The sequence below is a fragment of the Geotrypetes seraphini genome, chromosome 13 (genome assembly GCF_902459505.1).
Source record: "Geotrypetes seraphini chromosome 13, aGeoSer1.1, whole genome shotgun sequence".
In the NCBI taxonomy this organism is placed as follows: Eukaryota; Metazoa; Chordata; class Amphibia; order Gymnophiona; family Dermophiidae; genus Geotrypetes; species Geotrypetes seraphini.
Genome location: NC_047096.1, coordinates 55,229,273 through 55,243,424, shown reverse-complemented (window position 1 = coordinate 55,243,424; position 14,152 = coordinate 55,229,273). Strand labels below are relative to the sequence as shown.

The following is a 14,152-nucleotide window of genomic DNA, read 5'->3' as shown; positions in this document are numbered from 1 at the left end:
TCACTATCTGGACGGGGCTGCTGGGCCTTCTTGATGTGGTTACTCACAGCAATATTGAGTGGGACTATGGCACTCTCCTCTTGGGTTTCCAGGGGTCTTTACAGGAACAGGGTCTCTCACTTCCGCAAAGACGATTCCTTTACAATGCTCTTCTAGTGGGGAAGAAGATGATTATGACTTACTGGGTATCCGAAGACACACCCCCCCAGGCCCAATGGCGGACCAAGCTGAGAGAGATGGCGCAATTCGAGATCCGCGCCTACAGTAAATCTAGTAAGTTAGAAATGAGACACTATGTTGCTTTGTGGGAGCACTTGCTGGAGCTTCTTTCACCATGATCTCTTCTATTTGAGGGCTTTCCTTGGCCATACTAATGGTCAGGAATTTCTCTATTTCTACTGCTGTCTTCATCACGGTTCACTTCGTGCTTGCACTCTCACCGGGGCGGGGGGGGGGGTTGGGCTTGGGTGTGGGGGGGTAGGTGTGACTGGTAGTACAGTTTGTGTGGTGACTGGGTGCCTTGTGAGCGTCTGTTGTGAGGACTGGTGTGCTTGATGGACGGTTTGGGTGTTGGTGCCTGTGGGGAATATTCACAAAAATTTATGGCTGAGGGTCCAGACGGGCTTCTCATCGTTGTGGGTTCTGGGAAGGAGTTTTTGTGTTCCTAGTTTTGGCCTCTTACTGCATGTTGCCTTGCGCTTGTTGGCTGTGTTCAGTTGGGAGAGGCGAGTTCATGCTTGTTGCTGATGTTCCTCTTCTCTTCTGTGATACTGTGACATTGTGTATGTTTATGCTCTGCTTGTGGTCGCTTGTCCGGACCTTTTGCCATTTTCAATAAATATATTTTGAAAAAAAAAAAAAAAAGAAAGCCATCTTATATAGAGTGGTCCAAGAGACTGAAAGACTTAAGAGAAGTAAAGCTAGTAGATCAAATCATGCAGGGAATGGGTAGGAATTGACTGGAGTAATCATGCAGGTATTTTAAGTGGAAAAGTCAAGCTAAAGATTTATCTGGAGTAGTCATGCAAATACTTATCAGTTTTTCCAGTCCGTGGGCCTGCGGGGGTCTTCCAGAGCAGAAGTAGAGATCTCTCAAGCAGGCGCAAGTTGTTGAGAGGAACTTGTAGAGGTGTGTGGAAGTTCTGCATAGCAGTCCCCGAGTAGCTGGGGGAAGGAAGTGGTGGCGGAATGAGTGTCTTTCGCCCGTTGTTTGTATGTGCCAGGCTACAGGTGGTGGGGAGTTGGAGCAAGGGAGATTGGGTATGCTCTGCTCAGTCGTTTCGCAAAGGCGCGTGCCTTAGCTGGCGCGCCGAACGGCTAAGCACCGTTCCCTCTTCGAACTTGAATGCTCCCGGCAAAGGAGGGGCGGAGCAAGCTTGCATGCCCAGATGTGGGAAAGGGACCGCCGCAAAGCTCTGTGCAGGAGCCAGCCCGATCGTCGGTGGATCCAGAGGGGCGGCTGCTGTAAAGCTCCGTGCAGGAGCCGACTCCAAACGAACCAGGAGATTTCCCTTCTGTAATTTCTTCAAGTCCATTAGATCTTTCTAATATACTGGAAAATTCTCAGGAGAAAGTTGTATTGCGTTCTAAGCTTTTGATATTTGTATTCTAACAGGATAAGGAAGCACTTCTTCGCCTTTTTTTAGGCATAAAGAAGTATCCTTTCTGAATGGAAAAATTTCAATTTTTCAACATGTCTCAAGATCTACCCAAACAAAAAGGAAAAGATTCCTGGAGATAAAAGAAAATGTGAAAGCATTGGGGGTGAAATTTCAATTACGTTTCCTTTGTAAATGTATGATTTATTTGGATCAAAATACTTAGGGCTCCTTTTACGAAGCCGCGTTAGTGGCTTCAGCACACGCGACTTTTAATCACGCGCTAACCCCTGCGCTAGCCAAAAAACTACCGCCTGCTCAAGAGGAGGCGGTAGCGGCTAGTAAGGCCAGCGGTTTAGCGCACGCTATTACGCACGTTAAACTGCTAATGCGGCTTCGTAAAAGGAGCCCTTAAGTTTTTTATGAACCCTCTCAATTATAATTTTTCTTAGAAGAAAAGGGGTAATAATTCAGGGGACCAAGTGAATCGTATTGTGCTAGTCCATTTAAATGAATGGAGAGGAGTCACTATTAACAAATTTGGAAATGTTTATTATAGTTTTGTTTAAATATCACTCCTTCTGATATGTGTGATTGTTTCTTCTGAATGTGGGCTATGGAAGAGTCTTAAAAATTATTATTTTGTTGTAATGATTTCTAACTTGTTTAGATATGTTTTATTTTGTAATGAAATTGGGTTCTTGATTTGTTAAAAAAAATTTTTTGTTGGAAAATGAATAAATGATTGATAAATAATTTTTAAAAAATGGCTGCTGATCATGGGTCAATCGTGCCATGGCACTGTTTATAGAATTGTGGTTTTGGAAAAGGTAGGCGCTGGAAATGTAGGCCAGGGTTTTCAAGGCTTGCATTTCTGGCGCCTACCTTTTACGTGAATCGTGCCTATGGAGGCGCTTTATGACAACGCCAGTTCTGGCATTAGCCATACCTACAATGGTGTTAGGTGTCATAAAGCGCCTCCGTAGGTGTGATGCAGGCACCGGTAGGCACCTACATTTTTCCTTTTAAATGCTTTAAAAAAAAATTGTTTTAAATGGCGCCTTCAACTTAAGTTAGACGCGGGTAGGGAGCCATTTACAGAATATGGGCCTCAGTCTTTACCCAGTTGATTTGATTTGATTTGATTGAGGAATCATCTTTTTTTCTGCGGTCTTTTAACTTGTGAGACACTCCATCATCTTTCCTCACATCTCTCATCCAAGAGTACTCTCTTCTGGCCTACAAGACATCTCACAGTATTTCCATTGTCCAAACTCCTCCCTCCTTTAGAAATCTCATTCTTAGGATTCTTTGAACCCAAGGAGAATATTGGGGTAGGCCCTGCTCCCAACATCTCCTCTCTTTGGCTTATGGACTATTACCCCATGGCTCTCTTTTATATACTGCTTTAATCCTGAAGGACATTTGACTATCAGAACCCTGGTTGTTTTTTAATTAGTTCAGTCTTTCTGACCTTTGAATATTGACCCTACACAGAATTTTCCCTCCCAATCCTGGGACTTCTTCCCTGTGGGCTTCCCTCCTCAAACAAAGAAATGTTCCTCTCTCTTGTCTTAATTGAAACTGATTTGATAAACAGGCCTAATCTTTCAAAGCCTGGAGCTCTCCATTAAGCTTGCTACCATATTTAAGACAATAGAAAAGAAGCAAAAGATAGGGGGGGGGGGGGTGTTTCTCTCATACTAGTGGCTTTTCTATTCAAGTCTGACAGCATCCTATTTCTATATCTCCTTCTATGGCCTTTCTCAATGGGGAAGCCATTTATTTACCTGTAATCTCCCACATGTTATATGGCTACCAGGGCAGGTGTAAATGGTGGATGTGAACTACATGATGCCATCGGTTATTGAATGAATCAATTGAACACATAACACCAAATTACAAGGATTTTTTAGTGACCTTGTTGCACAAAAATTAAATCCAACAACTTCTACCTTAATGGTTTATGGATTGTTCCTCAAGGAATTTGTCCAAACATTTTTTTTAAACCCAGCTACATTAACTACTTTTATCACTTGCTCTGGCACTGAGTTCCAGAACTTAACTATACACTACATGAAAGGGAATGGGGACTTGTATACTGCTTTTTTTGTCACTTTGACATTTCAAAGCTGACATTCAAAGTGGTGAGTACTGGTGGATTAAGTGACTTGACTTGACTTGCCCAGGGTCACAAGGAGCAGCACTGGGATTTGATCTCACAACCTCTGGGTGCAGAGGCAGTAGCTCTACCAGTGAGCCACAACTCTATTTTCTCCTATTTGTTTTAAATATGCTGCTATGTAACTTCATGGAGTATCCCTTCTCTCTTTTGAAAGAAGTAAACAGTTGAATTGTGTTTATACTGTGACAAACCTAACTCTCCTACTAGCTTTGTCACAAGATTGAGCAGAAGGAATAGTAAACCCCTGTGCAGGAGAGCTGACCAGGTTAGCTCTGTTGATTATAGTAGTGCTGACCTCCCTTGCACTAGTAATGATGAATTAGACAGAGACTGCCAGGTAGAGCTCAGACCAACTGTAGTACACTCTGCCAAGCCTTCTTTTAGCTCAGCTAAAACTTCAGAAGCTAAAAGACTACATATCCCAGAAAGGCAGAGAACCAACAGGAAGCTGACACGAGAGCAGTCGCAGCTGCAGAGGGAGCTTTCTCCCTTCCCTCTCTCCAGATTGGGGAGGTGTGGCTTAGAGCCAGTTAAAGCGAGGCAACTCAGAACCATAGAGGAGGAGGAGCAAAGGGGGCTGCAAGGAGAGTCTCAGAGGAAGCAGTGCTTGCCTCCCCAGCTGAACTCTGATGAGCTGGGAAAAGATTGGGAAATGATGGACATCTCAGATGTACCTTATACTACAGCTGAGAGACAACTAGAAGGCTGGGAACCCATGGACATGGTGTGCTGTTTATTTCTGAAGGGAGACTGGAAGCAATGGACACAAGCTGAGAAAAGTTGGGAGTGTTTTTCTATTTTTTTGATTCTTACCTTTTTGCCTGAAAGTTTTGGGACTTTGCTTGTTTTGTATCCTGAATTGTTTGAGCTTGCCAGAGCTAGGCTCTGAAGAATTCAAGTACATGGACTTTTGCCTTGTACTGTGTAACATTCCAAACTAGGTAGGCTCTTCTAAGCCCAGCATTAACTAGAGATAAGATATTGCAGAAAACGAACTCCGTTTGGATGAGTTCCCTATCTGCAGGCATTCAGTGTGAAAGCTTCAAGGTTAGTGAACTAACTTGTTTGACAGAATTCTCCCAAGGTTTTGTTCTTAACAGGGGAGAATCTGGCCAAGGCTATCTGGAGCAGTTTCCTTTTTGTTTTTGGTAAAGCTTTATTTTCATACAGCAAGTATTTTGTTTGTTTCTCTCTCCTGCTCTTTCTTAGGAAGAGAGTAATGCTAAGACTATCCTAACCATATAAGGCTGGTGAAGAGATAGAAAGACTAAAGTCCAGCCACAATTCTTGTATGATTTTTGTTTTGAATTAGAGCCAGGCTGTTAGCTTGTGAAGCCAGTGTGGCCAGGTTGGCTCAGAGCTTTATATTTTGGTTCTTATGCAACTGTATTGAAAAGTACTGCAACCTGCTGATAATATCAGTGCAGACTGACCAGGGGACAGAAATAAAAGTACACCTTTTTGTTTTGTACAATCCTGGGTGTGTGTTTTCCTTGCCTAGTACACTGTGGTCATTTACCTGATATTATTCACTATAGGCTGGTGCCTAGGGAAGAGCCTGAAGGGTTCCTTAGTTGGAAGGAACACGCTGGGTCAGTATCGGTCGCAGAGAGCCTGGCTTACTGTGCATATCAGGAGCTGTGGTTGTGACAATACGTCCCACTTCACTTCAGATTTTATAGTCCTCTATCATAGCCCTCTCTTCACCAAGCCAAACAGCCCTAACTAGTTTATCCCAACTCTGTTCCGTTTCCTTAATCATTTTGGTCATTTTTCCCTGTACCTTTTCCAGTTCCATTGAATCTTTTTTTGAGACGCAGCAACCAGATGTACATAATACTCAAGGTGTGGAGTAGCATGCTTAAAGATAAGTGGGGGCTATTCTAAAGTTTTGAATTGAGGAGAGGAATATGTCGTGGGTGCCTTTGTCCCTTTGCTATGGTCATGGAGTCTCTGGCACAAAAAATAAGGTATGAAGGTCAGTTTAGGGTAGGAGTTCTTACCAGTGGAGGACGAGGTCAAGCAAGGTGCGTGTCTTGAAATTTATTGAAACTTTCTAGACAGAGTGAAAGCAGTTATTAGGACAGTTCTAAATCATTTCAGAACAAAGCTATTCATATGCAATGTAATGACAAATAGAATATTTTTAGAGCTTTGATTCTATTATCTTGAATGGGCAAGTGTTTGAACACAGATTGTGTGAGGTGCGTATGTGCGTCTAAGGTTAGGACGGGGGAGAGGGGAAGGCAAAAGGGGGAAAGAAGTTAAATGCAATTTGTGACGATAGCTGGTTGGTTTGCATATGAATTACGTTTGTGCGGGAAAATTCATAAAAATAAAGTTCAGTCTTTTGGAATGATGCTTGTATGGTCTTAGGAAGGAAAGAATATATATAGATATTTTTGAATTTTGTGTGATATTTGTTTGAAAGACAATGCTTTTAAAGACATAGTTAAAAAGCACAATGGTTGAGTGGAGTTACAGGCAGTGATGATAGTCTGTGATCTGGATGCTGTGTGTATTTTATTTACCTATTTTTGCACCCTTTGTTTGCTGCTCTGTTGGGTATACCTATAATATCTGATGTTGTCATAGCGCCTGGTATTCCCTTTTAGTTTCACTTCTTAAGGGGTTGGGAGGGGGACAGCATCAACTGGGGAATTATGGAGAGTCAAATCTTAATCCCTCCAGGGATCAGCTGTCAGTCAGAGCACCTGCTTGTAACTTAAACCTGATTGAAACAGGTCTAGATAAAAATGTACTTCTTTTGTGTCCTGGATGTTTCTTCCATTATAGCTGAAAGATGTCCTGATTTCAGGCCCACTCTAGTTCTGTTCAAAACATGCCTCCAACATCTCCTCTTGCTATTTAGACATTTTCAGCAGATGGACCTTTTTTTGGCCATTTTGAGACATCTGTCTTTCAAAAATGTGTTTTTGTTTCCTTTATCATTTTGTTTCCTGTATGCTTTTTTTTCCAGGTGTGCCAGCATTGACTTCCCGGTTTTTCATCTGAAAATGACTAGATTAGGATTTTTGCGCCTCTCCTATGAGAAGCAAGACACGCTCCTCAAACTCCTCATCCTCTCTATGGCAGCAATTCTCTGTAAGTACCTATAGTTTATTTTCTTAATTTTGATATCCACCACAGGTTGGGCTAATTTTAGTTTAAATCTGTTTTATTGGTGATAAGTGAACTACAAAGCAAACATGGTAGTACATCAAGAGCAGATGAACAAACAATGGAACATCTATTGTCAACGATTATCAGGTCACAAGTGATCCCCCCCCTCAGTCTCCCAACTCCCCCTCCAACTCCCTCTAATTACTCACCTAACCTTTCCATAGATATACAACAGACATGTCAGTTTCATTGTAGACCATGGACCCCTAAGGATCCCCACCCCCTCATCCACCCATCCCCTCCATACTGAAAGCAAAGATTATAAGGCAAGCAACACTCCAGGTAAATATAACAGTTCTATTCAAGGAACCAAAAGCCCTCAGCCCTATCCCAGAGGCTAAACTCTTAAACACCCTGATAAGAATCTAGAGTGTGAGAGCCCACTACAACATACCACCCTCCTCCCTCCAAATACCCTAACAGCGAAAACCTTTTAACAAATGAGTGATGGTAAACCTGCAAGTATACCCTAAGCACACATGGGCACTCCTACCTGCGTGATCTGTGATCCGTAGCTCCATGGCCCCGCATGTGCAGTAGAAGGAGTCAACGTTGGTTTCTTCTGCGCATGTGGAGTCACCTTAAGCAGGGACGCATGGAGACGACTCCCCCTTCCCTCCCTCGCTCCGTCTAACAGAACGGCCCCACACTTGTGGCCCCCCAGGTACTGGTTTGCGGCCCACTTTCTGGCCAGCTCCCTTACAGTCCCTGACCAAAATTATTTTTAAGTTCAAAGCTGCAGCGGAGACTCCTCTCACAGCCACACCTGCGTCGGAAGCCTCTCTGATGTCACGTCAGAGAGGCTTCCGACGCAGGTGGGGATCATGAGAGGAGCCACCACGGCAGCTTTAAACTTAAAAATAACTCCGGCAAGGGACTAAGGGAGCCGGCCATAAACAACCAGCTGCTGGGAAGGGAAGGGGGGGAAATACTGCTGCTGCAGCTGCACAGGGATGTGGAGGGGGAGGGAAATACTGCTGCTGCTGTTGCTGCTGCACAGGGAAGTGAAGGGTGAGAAAAATACCATTGTTGCTGCTGCTCAGGGAAGTGGGGTGGGGGAGGGAAATGGAGGGGGATGGAATGTTGCTGCGGCTGCTGCACAGGGAAGTGGGGGAAGGGAAATGCTACTGCTGCCCAGGGGCAGGGAGAGAGACAGAAAGAAAGACAGCGGGAGAGAGAGAGAAAGAAAGAAAGATAAACAGCAAGAGGGAGACAGACAGAAAGGAAGAAAGATGCAGGAAGAGAGACAGAAAGACAGACAAAGGGGGCCAGGGAGAGAGACAGAAAGAAAGGAAGAAAGAGACAGGGGCAGGGAGAGAGACAGAAAGAAAGAAAGACAAACAGATATATATTCTAGCACCCGTTAATGTAACGGGCTTAAAGACTAGAATCTTAACTTTTTTGACTCTCAAAAAGCATGTTTGACTTCTAAATTTAATAATATATTTATCAGTAAAATGCAGAAAGAGCTGTCCACCCATGACTGTACCTCTTGATGTAAAAGAAAAGCTTTATGCATTTAGAGACATCTAGGAAAATCCACACTTATTGACCCAAGACAGAACTTGATGCTGATGAAAGTAAAGTCTCAAATATAGAATCCTTATCAGACTCAAACACAAAAGTTACTAGCAAAGTTGCTCACCCCTGGATATTCTCCTGTGCTGTTTTCAAGAAAGTGATCAGATTTAATTATTCAGGGAAATTCCCCCAGATCTCCACTAATCTGTAATTTTCCTATGATTATGGAAGATAAAAGACTTTTTGAAATGGAGGAACCACTTATTCCAATATTCCCAAGACTCTCTCCAATTTTCCTGAGGCACAGAGAAGAAGTTTGAGGAAAATTCAGTATTCTTAAGTTCCTAATTCTGTTCTCCTCCATAAACCCCATCTTGTTTTGTAGTGACATAGAATCTTTAATTATTGTACTCTTAATTTCTTGTAAAGGTTAAACATAGTAAATGATGGCAAAAAAGACCCAAATGGTCCATCCAGTCTGCCCTGTAACTACATACATTACAACGTCATGATTGAATTCTTTTTTTCTTTGTTTCTTCTGGGCCACAAACCTTAGAAGTCCACCCGACACTGTCCTTAAGTTCCAACTACTGGAGTTGCCGTTGAAGTTTACTCCAGCCTATCCAATCCATCTCCTTGGCAGGATTCAGACCGTGATAGTTTGCTCATTCATAACTTGAACTTGCACCTCTCAGCTGTTCCTTTTGCTCAGACATATTCCCTTCCAGGGTATTGTATTGATCTTCCAATCTCCCCAAAGCTCCTCCCAAACTGGCAATTTTGCCACTTAGTTTTCTTCAAAGTCACTAACATTCATCATATGGCTTCCAAAGTTATGACAGTGGGTCTGGGCAGTTCTAAAAGTTCAGAACACCAGAGCAATTGTACAGGGCTAGTAGTTTCTCCATCTTCATCAGTCACCAAGCTACTTGTGCTGCAGCAAGCCTCAGGGGCAACTGGAAGTACTTGGAATCATGCACTGTTTATGCTGTCACAGACACCACAGGTCTTGGAGAGGACAGAACATCCAGTCCCTACTACAGCTTGACTAATCATTGATGAAATGCATACTCCTGATGGAGGAAGGGCTCTCAGAGCTCAAGGAAGTCTCAAGTGAGTGCTAGTCCTGCTGACTTCCAGCTGCATTAGGCCTCAGCACTGGAATCGATATCTGTTGTAGCTGGTGCACCTTAAAAGAATAACCACAGTGATTTGGAGGCCCCTGTACACCACACTGTGTGGTGTGTCTACTGCAGGGGCTGATGGGGTCTTATCCTGCCTGTCAAGGGGGAAGATCCCTATAGTGGGCAGAATGGTGATTTTAAATTTGGATACTGAGTTGTGTATTCTGATTGTGCAGGCCTATGGTTCTCAGTCAAAAACTTTAAGTCTTAGCATAAGAATTTATTTTTGTATTAGCCATTTTACTAATCTGTGAATAATGTGGGGCTCATAATCAAAACTTCAACACGTCTAAAAACCTGCCCAAGTCGGCACTTGGACAACCTAAAAGACAGGTCGTCCAAGTGCCAATAATCAAACCAACTTTCTGGACATGTCGTGGGACTTTTTATGCCTCTGAATGCCGCTGTACGCCCAGAGCTGAAAGGAGCTTATCTGGAGGAGTGATATGGGCGGGATGGAGGCCGACCTAGACTTAGTCGTCCTGCAGGGATAATCGATTGTTTTACTGGATCCTGGATGAAACTTAAATGTTGTGAGTTAGACAATGTAAAAACAAGTGTAAGTGCCAAAAAGGTATCCAAAGGGACCAGATAACCACTGCAGAGACAAAGTAAAGACCCACACACACTCCCCCAGTGTTCACTGACCCCCTCACACTCCCACAAAGATCAGAATAAAAAAGGTACATACCTGTCTCCAGAACATCAGCACCTGGTATAGGAAAACCTAGCAGAACTGCATACAGGTGTCTTAAATAGCCTGGGGGCTAGTAAACCATAGAGAAGAGGACCCAGGTCCATAAGCTACTCTAACCACTACATTTATGGTGGAATATGTGTGCCCACCAAAACCCTATTGTACTGCCATATAGGTGCCACCTGCAGCCAGAAGAGCAATTGGAGTTGTAAAATTATCCCAGTTTACAAACAATGGTATAAATATCTAGAATTTCTACAACCACTCTTTCTATCCACTGTTTCTAAAGTGACATCAAATCTATAAATCCAATAGCCTCTGATACAATCATTTTTAAATCTTTTATTCAATGGTGGAAAAAAGCCGCAGATCTAGAGGGAAATGCTGACAATTTGAAAAAGTGTGCAGAGTTTGGATAAAAGTAGATCTACAGAGAATATACCCTGAGGCAGCAGTTAAATAATGAATACCGCGAAACGCTGGCCACAATGGTGAACAAGAAGCGGCTTATGACATCTTTTTATAAAGAGGAGAAACGGGAGGAAAAGTTTGAAAGCACTGACTGGACTGCTAAAAGAAAAAAATAGGGCTCAATATAGAAAATTAAGGAACTTTGATATGTATGTATGGGTATAAAGTATATATCCCTGATATATAACCTTCCTGAAAAATAGACTGATATAAACGAAAGAAGATTAAAGAGAAGAAATGAAAAACAAATTTAAAGAAAAGGAGATTGTTTTAAATAAAATAGGAAGGCAGGCGGTTTTTTTTGCCAGTGATTGAATCAAGAGCTCTCACATACAGACACCAGATGGTGCTTTTGTTCTAGATCTGAGGCTTTTTTCCATCATTGAATAAAAGATTTAAAACGATTGTATATTTATAGATTTATTGATTTGACGCTACTTTAGAAAACAGTGGATAGAGAGAGTGGTTGTTGAAATTCTAGCTATTGGTGTTGTAGACAAGTGGGTATAGTGGTTTTTGGGGGTGTTAGGGGGAGCTCACCATAACCTATAAGGGAGTTCTGGTGAGATGTTTATCTGGCATCCGTTTTGTGAAGTTCACAGCAGTGCCTTCAAAGGTGCCCCACTGCTCTGTTGCCATGTCTGGGTGGCCAGTCCATTACAAGATTGGCCCCTCCCACATCCAAATGGTCTTGTTCTGGGCATTTGCAACTTGGACAAGTTTTGGTTGAAAATGTTGTATAAAGATAAACATCCTGGCGGTCTGGACGAACAGTAGCCTGAACGTTCAGATAGATGATTTTGGGGGAAAATAATATTCTAGACGTATTTTTCGAAAATGGGCATTTTCCCATTGCCAACTTTGGGTGTCTAGCACCATATGCCCAAATCGGACTTAGATGTATGTTTTGATTATGCCCCTCCAAGCCACTTAATTTTGAAGCAGGTGGACGTCTCAAAATGGCCAAACAGATGTCCATCTTTCAAAAAGCAGAATTTGGACATTTTACACTGTGGTTAGTCCAGATAGCAAGGGGCATATTGGAGGTTTTTTAGTGGGACACATTGGAGGTTTTTTAGTGGGACTAGCACAGGCCCAAAATTAGGATGTTTTTTTAGTGATAAAAAGGCAGAAAATGACATTTTTATCTAGACCTGTTTCAGTTACTTTAAGGGTAGAAAAAGGTGCCCTGATAAAACAACTGACCAGTGGAAGAATGAAGACATGGCTCCTCCTTAAATCTTCCAGAAGTTATTGACCCCCTCCCACTCCTCTAAGAAGTGAAATTGACAATGGATACCAGGCTGTTTTGACAGGTTCAGGAGTTATAGCCATTCCTAATAGAGTAGCAAGCAAGTGTAAGGAGTAGCCTAGTAGTCAGTACAATGAATTCTGGACAACGGGACCCATGTGTAACTCCAACTTTAATTCTTTTATTTTTGTACAAATATGCGAGTCCTGGAACATAGAAATACCTACCTGAATTTTTAAGACACCTGCAAGCATGATGGCTATTGTAGTAGTGTACCTTTTAGATATAGTAGGTTCTCATCTGTTTCTGGAGGGCTTGCAATAATATATAAAGGAATTAAGATTGGATTTGTTCTTGGGTCTGATTGTTTAAAGTTCATTGCTCTGCAGGGACATCTGTGGGGCCTTTTTTATACAAAGGAAGCCAGACACGTTTTTGTGCATGGGGCATTCATATTTTGGATGTTGAAATGGCTGTTAATTTTGGGCATTTTCAGCCTAAGAAAGTCCGTCTAATGTATTTTCAAACAGGAAATCCTGATGTTTTCCCTACTCAAAAATGGCTATGGGATGACTGGGTTTTATTTGGATGTTATGAGCAGGACATCTCAATTCCCCAAGCCCAGTCTTACTATTCTTTTAGAAAATTGCTGGAAACTTATTTGTTTGATAAATATGTGACCTGACTGCCATTGCTGTATTTTCCGAGATGTGTATATGTATATGATTCACTGATTGTACAGTTTTTCTTGATGTGAACTGCCTAGAACTAAATGGTGTGGCAGTATATAAGAATAAAGTTATTATTATTAATTCAGACCTGGATATTCCTTTGAAAATGCCCTTCCATACTTTCTGACTATTCATCTGTGAAATTGTAAAACATACCTTGTGTATTGCGGCCTGTTTGTATATTGTTAGATGCTAATGCACTTTTTGCAAATGTTTTGCAGCCTTCTCTACCAGACTATTTTCTGTTTTGAGATTTGAAAGTGTCATCCATGAATTTGACCCGTAAGTATAATGTAGAGTTTAAGTTGCTAATCCATTTTGCAGATCCTTCTTAGGCAGGAGAGAGTGCATTTTTTCCATCATGCACTTGCAGCCTGAAATTGCTTCTGTGTAGTATATTGTAAATAATTTGAACACCCTTAAGGTATCCCTTTTGGAGGAGAACTTTGGGGAGGTGGACATTGGCATGTGTGCTTGTTTATTTGGCATTCTCAGATAATGCTATTTTGTCTTCTGAGGTCAGTCTGAGGAAATTTATTATTTTTTTACTAAATTCTGGTCTGGCATCTCTATTGTGAGGGTGTTGGGTTTTTTGGGGTTGTTTTTTTTTTTTATTTTTATTTTTTTGCTATATGCTTCTAACCATTTTTCTATCTGAAAAAATATAATTCAGAATGCATTGAAGTGTGAATTTTATTTCACCGATCTACCGAACAGATTTTACTCTTTCAATTGAAAGAGCAATTACAGAAATATTCAAAAAGTAATCAAGAAAAGTCCTGATTGCATAACTCTTCTTACCCCTTGACTCAGTTCTTGGTGGAAGTCCTTTTTACACCAGTAAATGGTATGAGTTGTTCAAGGTAAGCTCTTTCAAATTTGAAAGCATCATCTGTGGACTGTAGTCGTCAAGTCTTTCCATAGATTTATGTTTTTTTATTGGTTTCAGGTCTGGACTTTTGACTAGGCTACTTGGACATTCAAGGCCATTGCTTGTCATCAAAATAAAAAAAAATTGCTTTATTCTATTCTTTTAAATAACAGAGACCAAGAAAAACCAACCAAATGTTAAAAAGTAAGAGAGACAGGATTGTCCCTTTCTAGGGCACAAATCCTGCAGTTAAACTAGTTCTTAATATTTGCAAGAGATTGATCTGATTTAAAAAAACAGTCTGTGGTCTTTGGAGGTGGAATGTCCCTGGGAGAGGGAGGTAACGAGAAGAAATGCAGGACACCATGAGGAGGAGAAGGTTGAAATATAAACCAAGATGCAATATTTGATGAAGTTTAGTGGCCAAAAAAACCTCATTTATATTTGAGGATATACAGT

At 41.7% G+C, this 14,152-nt stretch overlaps 1 protein-coding gene across 1 annotated transcript in view; it reads left to right on the top strand.

Moving 5' to 3' along the window:
• STT3A (STT3 oligosaccharyltransferase complex catalytic subunit A) overlaps window positions 1–14,152 on the top strand; it is a 119,635-nt gene that overhangs the window by 24,172 nt on the left and 81,311 nt on the right. Inside the window, exons 2-3 of the mRNA XM_033919253.1 lie at window positions 6,764–6,888; window positions 13,044–13,104. The gene's annotated coding sequence lies outside the window, so the exon portion shown is untranslated. The remainder of the gene's footprint in view (window positions 1–6,763; window positions 6,889–13,043; window positions 13,105–14,152) is intronic.